The sequence below is a fragment of the Sander vitreus genome, chromosome 4 (assembly GCF_031162955.1).
Source record: "Sander vitreus isolate 19-12246 chromosome 4, sanVit1, whole genome shotgun sequence".
Lineage (NCBI taxonomy): Eukaryota > Metazoa > Chordata > Actinopteri > Perciformes > Percidae > Sander > Sander vitreus.
Window position 1 is genome coordinate 16,486,490 of NC_135858.1, and position 5,857 is coordinate 16,492,346.

Here is a 5,857-nt window from a genome sequence, read left to right on the forward strand (position 1 = left end):
GCTGAAAAAAAGACATGTACTGAATAGGTTGAAATTTGCCTAAGGACACGTTGACTGGCCAAAGGACAAATGGCGCAACATTCTGTGGACTGATGAGAGAAAAATTGTTCTTTTTGGGTTTAGGGGCCACGACGGCCCCCATGCACTGAATTCAAGCCACAGTACACTGTGAAGACAGTAAAGCATGGTGGTGCAAAAATCATGTTATGGGGATGTTTCTCATACTGTGGTGTTGGGTCTATTTATCACATACCAGGGATCATGGATCAGTTTCAATACATCAAAATACTTGAAGAGGTCATGTTGCCTTATGCTGAAGAGGAAATGCCTTTGAAATGGGTCTTTCAACAAGACAATGACCCAAAACACACCAGTAAGCGAGCAAAGTCTTGGTTCCAGATGAACAAGATTGATGTTATGGAGTGGCCAGCCCACCCCCAGACCTCAATCCCATAGAAAAAGTGTGGTGTGACATCAAAAATGCTGTTTCTGAGGCAAAACCCAGTAATGCAGAGGAATTGTGGAATGTAGTTCAATCGTCCTGGGCTGGAATACCTGTTCACCGGTGCCAGAAGTTGGTCGACTCCATGCAACACAGATGTGAAGCAGTTCTCAGAAATAACGGTTATGCAACTAAATATTAGTGCAGTGATTCAAAGTAAAGCAAACCCTTGAGACATGTTTCAGTTCATACAGTAAATGTTTGAGTTTGTAAAGAAAAATGCAAATACTGCTATTTTTTTTTAACAGCCTAATATTCCTTTTTCTTCACTTTCTGTAAAGGTATAACACAAACTTGATCAATGTTGGTCATGTTTTGATTTGGAATTGAATGTGCCGTGTTCCCAATGCATTGATATTATGGAATTAAAAGCTATTCTAAGGATTTTGAGCATTATTCACTTTTTTAAACACACTGCTATTATTCTGAACACTAATGTGATTAATGTAATCTCTGTTTTCATTTCCCCCCACTTACCCTTGGCATCTAGTAAGTTAAAGAAAGAAATTGGTTTGTGTTGCTCCCATGTACCTTTCGTTTAAAGAGAGTATTGCCCTTAGTTCAAGGTCTTTGTTAGGTTGTTTGTAAGGTTTGTTAGTGGCAAGAGACAAGGAGAAAATTAAAGCATCTTGTAAATAGCGAATAAAAGGCTGTTATTTACTGGATACTGTAGCCTACTTTCCATTGTCAAACTGCTCAGTAAAGGGTGCATTCACCTGGCCCTGCAAATTTGATTGCAAATGATATTGTACGTGGTCAGTCTGTCGGTCTCTGTGCTAGTAGTCCTTATACAAACAGTGGTTTACACAATGGAAAATAATACAATACATCCCATGGGTTACTTCATGGACCTTGTGGTGCCTCATCCTTTGATATTTCTACCTCTTGGGGAGAAATGTTCTGAGCCTCACATCCACCTCTGTTACATAAATATATTGTAGCAATATAGCCTGTGGTCTGAGGTGGAAATTCCACTGTTCTATTCCCATCCTGCTTTCTCAGAAACATCAAACATCCATCTGCAGCTTCACAAAGATGAGCCATATCCCTCTCTCTATGAATAGGCTTACGTAATTCTTTTAAATGTACTATAAAAATTGATAAAAAGAACTTTGCAAGTTCTGCTCATTGCTAAAGCAGATTTGGGCTGAGGTTTGTAGAGTGCTGTAGTGTGTGAGCAAGAAGGTAACAGGAATCAGTTTAGGGCAACATGTATGTTATGTAAGTAGCCTCCTGTACCACCTGAGAGCACCAGGAAAGTCTTAATGGTTCTTGAACCAGAGTGTGACAGAGTCGAGTTTCATTACATGTCCTCCTCCTTTTGTTTTGTGAACACTCTGTGTCTGTTCTTTGTAGACACCACACCTAAAAACCCAGCTGTGCAATAGAATAAGAAACGTATATAGTATATATTCTAAAGCAAGTATGTAGTGCGGTGCTATCTCTGGTCCCTGTTTGTGCCTCTTATTAATTACCATTACTGTACATTTAGGACATCTGTTTTTTTGCCAATTGTTGAAAAAGCCTAATTGTTTTAACAACACTGAAATACCTTCAGCTGTTCTGAAGACTCTTATTATCACCTGGATGAAAAATAAATATTGATATATGTCCATGGTCTTTTTGTACAACACAAGAAAGCCATGAGAATTAACATTATTTTGTTAAATATAAAGTAATAGAAAATATCAATAAAGACAAATAAAACTGATAATACTTTACATTAGACATGGGGCTATGCTGCATATCAAATCACAGTGACATGATTGTTTCAGCTCATTTGAAATAGGCTACATACATGCATTTGAACATGCAGAAATACATTTTACAATACATAGCTATTTTGTACTTTCACATGTGTTTCCTGGAAACACATTTCAGCATTAAGCATAAAGCATTTTTCAAACCAAATACACAAATTTTCATTTTTTTCAACAGCTGTGTGTGTGTGTGTGTGTGTGTGTGTGTGTGTGTGTGTGTGTGTGTGTGTGAAATAGATGATAGTGTTATAATAGGAATCTATATTAGCATACATGTCTCACTGCCCACTTTCCTGCAGTCCAACCTTTATATTTTTTAGCCAACATGATTCCATGGCAACCCCAGCCATTGAGGAGAACCGCCATCTACGTGTGTGTGTGTGTGTGTGTGTGTGTGTGTGTGTGTGTGTGTGTGTGTGTGTGTGTGTGTGTGTGTGTGTGTGTGTGTGTGTGTGTGTGTGCGCATGCCCATTCCTGCGTGGGCATCAAAGTACTCAGAACCACACACACACACCCACATACAACTATTTTTTGCATGTCGAGTGTTTCTTTGGTGCTGTTTTATCTTAGACTGAGAAACTCAAAAAGAATATATCTACATACATAGATCTCTATTATTACATACAGTACTTCTCTTGCACTTATTATCATATAAATACACAGCATAAGACTCCAGTGGATTGCTTATGTTATTGCAGAAAAGTACCTCAAAGGAATCAACACAAGATAAACTTTTTTTTTACTTAATAGGAAAATCTGTGCAGGTTCTCAGATTGACGGGGAGCTTATTCCATTACTAAATGGTTTAAAAAGAAAAAGCAGATTCTGCAACGGTGGAGTCTTGTTTATGAATGCTACAATCTCCCCTTGAGGCAGACCTTGAAGCTCTGCTTATTTGTTTAGAGCTTAGGTCATATTATTAGCAAATGTAAAGGTAACCCATATCACTTTTTTTTCACCATATCGTTTTATGTCTGACTACCATAAAGGACTGAATGGCTAACAACTTTTTACAGTTTTAACACAGATAAGACTCTGCTCATTGCTTCAGATAGAGTTTGCTCAGTGTTTGGGGTTCCTTTTTTCAGCTGTACAGTCTTATATCAGAAATTTCTGTGTTGTATTTAATCATGCTATGTATCATCCCGACTAGACTACTGCCATTCTCTTTTCACCTGCCTCTGCAAGTCGTCCCTGGACCATCTACAAGTGCTCCAGAATGCTGCTGCAAGGCTGTTGACCAGATCCAGCAGGATGACTCACATCACTCCCATCTTATCCTCTTTACATTGGCTTACCAACAAGTTCAGGATTAATTTTAAGGTTCTTGTTCTGACATATACAACCCAGCATGGTCAGGCACCTGTGTACTTATCTGACCTGCTCCATCCTTATATCACCAGTAGATCACAAAGTTCTTCTGACCAGGCATGACTGGTTGTCCCTCGCGCTCGACTTAAACCAAAAGGTGACCGTGCCTTTGAAGTGGTGGCTCCGAGACTGTGGAACGCCCTTCCTGCCAGAATAAAAGTGTCACTGTCTATAAATATCAACACACATTAAGCCCCTTCTGAACTACTCAGATGACCCTGTTCATGGAGGTGTAAACGAGGATTAAAATAATGTAAACTCTTACATTAGTACCCTCAAACTTCATCAAGCCAACATGGCCTTGCTAAGAGGGCCACTTACTCCATCCATATACAGTAGACTAGTTTCTGCTTGGTGGCTTCTTGGTGAACTTGTTCTAGACACTTGGAGTGATCACATTGTAAAACACATTGTAGATATATCCATGTTATAATCAGTGTGTGTTATGAGTTTATTAACTGATCCACTTATACAATTCTTGCTCAACAGTATTTTGTATGTGTTTTACTGTTTTTCACTTAGCCTACTTTACATTTGTACTGGTGGTCAGTGTTTTGTATTTGCTGTGCAACTATGCAATTAAAATCAATTAGGAAACTAACAGGCTATGTGTTTGCCAGAAGCAAAGGATGACCTCCTCACCTCTGTATAAAGTGCCAGCTTTTGGTCTCTCATGAGTGGGCAGGGAGAATCTCTCCACATTCCAGATTCTTCATAGGTGGCAAATCTCAGGCTGCACCATGGGCGATTTTAGACCCTTTTAAGAGGGGCTCAAGCCCCCCTAAATTTCATCTCAGCCCCCCTAAAAACAAATGTCACTTAGTGCAAGTAGCGGTCTAGGTGGTAATGTAGATCAGGAGTAACACAATATGCATAAATAGGCAGACTGTATAAATGTTGAAAGAGTCGATGTAAATATGAATTGACAGACTTTATAAAATGCTGAAATGTGGTAAAGAGTCGATATACAGTTAGTGAAGAATTTTGGTCTAGATAGTGATGTAGATAAGTAGAGTATACTAAAATTGTGTGAAACAAGGGTGGGAAGAAAAGAAAAACAGTTGAGCATATGAGGGCAGATGAATGGTGCAAAAGAGCAAGAACAGAATATGATAGCAATGAAGATATGCATCTGTCGAAATATGCAATTGGGCATGACAAGGATAATGGGATAAGCGTGTGCAAAACAGTGGATGAAAGATGGATGAAAGATTAACAGTTAGCACGTGCAGTGATCGGACAAGAGCTCAGACAGACGTGATTTGAAGGCAGTTAGTGGGATAAGGGCTTTGAGTTTCAGGTTTTTTTGTAGTTCGTTCTAGTCATTTGCAGCTGAAAAATGGAAGGAGTGGTGGCCAAAGGAGGTGTGGGCTTTTCGGGTGACCAAAGAGATGTAACTGCTTGAGCGAAGGCTGCGGGTCGGTGTGGCTATTGTGACCAATGAGCTTAGGTACACCGGGGCTTTGCCAAGCAAGGACTTGTAAATGAGTTGGTACCAGTGAGTTAAGCGTTGAGTGTGTAATGAGGGCCAGCCAATTAAAGCATAGAGTTTGCAGTGGTGGGTGTTAAGCGGGGCTCTGCTCACAAAATGTATGGCACTGTGATAAAGAACATCCAGTTTTTTTTCAGTTGTTGTTCAGTAGCTGTAGGTAATGAACATATATATACATATATATATATATACCTCAGAGATTATCGGCTAATGAAATTACTGATTTAGCAGGGGGGGGTTAACACTTTTGCAAGGCACTGTATCGGTGTCACATTCTCATTAGAGGCTGAGCCCCCCTAAAGGTCTGATCCTAGAATCGCCCCTGGTGGTGCACCGTGCTGGGAGCTGCTGGATCAGATTCTGGAGGCAGAGAAAGACAAATATACCACACCATCACTGTAGGGAATCGCCCAAACTGATATAGGACTAATGTGCTTGAGTGAATGGGGCAGAGAAAGAATAGGCGTTTGTTGCTGCAATTATATATGTCATATTTTTAAATGTCTGTTGCAATGATCAAAATCAATTAAGAGACAATAAGCCACACCCTCTCCATAATATTAGCTCTTGGATTTATGCACCCTATTCTAACGCATTGCCAGACTGTATTGCCATTTTTGCGCGATTCCTTTATCCCAAAGACTAAAGTAACAATCTCAGATTTACTTTTTATGAAATACAAGTGGTGAAACCTAGGGCGAACAGCGCAGATATGGGCGGGGGGGTGCAAAT